Below are 2,471 nucleotides of genomic sequence, written 5' to 3'. Positions count from 1 at the left end.
CATTGAGTTCTAGTCGTATTCCTAAGTTTTCCTTTATGTTGAGCTTCAAATGTAACAATAGCCTCATTTTCTTGATTGAAAGCATTTTTTCATGGCAAGATAATCTTCTTTACGAAGTAATCCCCTAAAACAAACATCCAAGGAGGAACATGGTTCACAATTCCTTTGATTGTATTTCATTAAAGTATTGAGTAAATATCTCAAAAGGTCACTCAACTTTGAAGAATTATGTTGTAAAGTCGTTCAACTTTGTTTTGTATCAATAAAATCACTCAACTTTGAGTATTTCTTTTATAAATTCACTTGGTCAAATTTACCATAAAAACATTTTAACATGATAAAATAAATTAATTGCTCCCCCACAAATCTCAATCTTTTATATGTTTTTCTTCTTTTCTGCAATAATTACAAAAACAAAATACTCTCCATTTAAAAAAATTACAATCATGGATCAATGAATCAAGTGTAAGATATGATTTTTTTTTTAAATTATTGGTGAAATTATTTTTTAATAGAATACGAACAATATAAAATAGGAAGAGAAGAAAGTCGATACCTCATCATTGTCAGTTTTCATAAGTTCCCTCGAATGGGTTTGATAGATGATTAGCAATGAGATTTGATTGATATATTAGTTTAATTAATTAAATGATTCATCTGCCTCTAATAACAATCTGCAATCAAAACACACCAAAAAGAGATTCGTCTCGCTCCATAAATTTACTAAAAAGTTCAAAATTCATGTCAATTGCTTTTAACTTTTTCATGACTTATAAATATTTCAAGAAGTTTCTGTAACGACCGGGTTCCGTCGTTATAGAAAAGTCAAAGGAATTTTTTTTTGGGTCGGATAAAACTTTTTCGTAGTAGCTTGGAATTTCTCAACCTAGTCCAGATTTGGACGAAATCGGAGTCATTCAGATGTAGGGAAATCTGGTAACAATCGGGTGATTTAATTATGATTTTGTTTACTTGAGTAGATAGATAAGTCGTTAAGGAATCCGTACGACTTTACGGAATTGAATTCGGGCGAGTGAAACTCCCGGAATTGAATTCGGGCGAGTGAAACTCCCGGAATTGAATTCGGGCGAGTGAAACTCCCGGAATTGAATTCGGGCGAGTGAAACTCCCGGAATTGAATTCGGGCGAGTGAAACTCCCGGAATTGAATTCGGGCGAGTGAAACTCCCGGAATTGAATTCGGGCGAGTGAAACTCCCGGAATTGAATTCGGGCGAGTGAAACTCCCGGAATTGAATTCGGGCGAGTGAAACTCCCGGAATTGAATTCGGGCGAGTGAAACTCCCGGAATTGAATTCGGGCGAGTGAAACTCCCGGAATTGAATTCGGGCGAGTGAAACTCCCGGAATTGAATTCGGGCGAGTGAAACTCCCGGAATTGAATTCGGGCGAGTGAAACTCCCGGAATTGAATTCGGGCGAGTGAAACTCCCGGAATTGAATTCGGGCGAGTGAAACTCCCGGAATTGAATTCGGGCGAGTGAAACTCCCGGAATTGAATTCGGGCGAGTGAAACTCCCGGAATTGAATTCGGGCGAGTGAAACTCCCGGAATTGAATTCGGGCGAGTGAAACTCCCGGAATTGAATTCGGGCGAGTGAAACTCCCGGAATTGATCTTAGCGTGAACAGGTAGTTTCTGAGTGTCGTTGGTTAAAGATGTGTTGTGAAATGGGAGGTTTTGGAATTCTTTAAATAGCTCATTGTTTCGTGCAAGCCGCTTTGGCGGTGATTTTGGTCACTAGGGCGGGGCAGCTGTAGCGGGGTGGGTGTCATTGTGGCGGGCCAGACGCGACTGACAGTCGTAAATAAATCCCAAAACGTCTTTTTTCTTAACTTTTCGGTTTTTAAAGCTAAGGAATGAACCCCAGGCGATTCTTGAAAGTTTTCCACCATTCTTAAAGCTAAATGTAAGGTTTTAACTCCCCGAATCCGTTTTTCGATCCGTAAAACGTAATCTAATGGGTAATTATCAATGGAGGAAGGTTTTGATCTACAAACAATGGTGGAAGAGCCCTAATTTGGATACTTGGGATCATGAGTATGATCTAGGGTTGTTAGAATTGTTAGTAATCCGGGTAATTAGTGATTCTTTATTGATTCCCGTATTATATTAATTGTTTGTAGACCAAGAACAAGCGGAACGAATAGGGAAAGGGAAGGATCAAGTTTCTTAAGGTGTCAAGCTTGTTTCGAGGTAGGTGATGGTTGTGATTCTATGATTGTGTGATGTATGTTTGTCTTGCTTCATTATGATACATGTATGTATGCGGATGTTGCATTGTTGATCACAATTGTTGTAAATGAGGATATATGTTTGATGAATGTCATGAATCATGACTTGATTATATGACTATGAGAATGTACTTTGTGATTGTGGCTTGTTGAATGGATCGGGTGTTGCGTTCTGACACCCTAACTAGGATCGGTTGCCACGTTCCGGCATAAATATGGGA

The sequence above is a fragment of the Solanum tuberosum genome, unplaced genomic scaffold (genome assembly GCF_000226075.1).
Source record: "Solanum tuberosum cultivar DM 1-3 516 R44 unplaced genomic scaffold, SolTub_3.0 scf00792, whole genome shotgun sequence".
Lineage (NCBI taxonomy): Eukaryota > Viridiplantae > Streptophyta > Magnoliopsida > Solanales > Solanaceae > Solanum > Solanum tuberosum.
The sequence above is the reverse complement of the archived record's forward strand: the minus strand, read 5'-3'. Positions refer to the sequence as shown.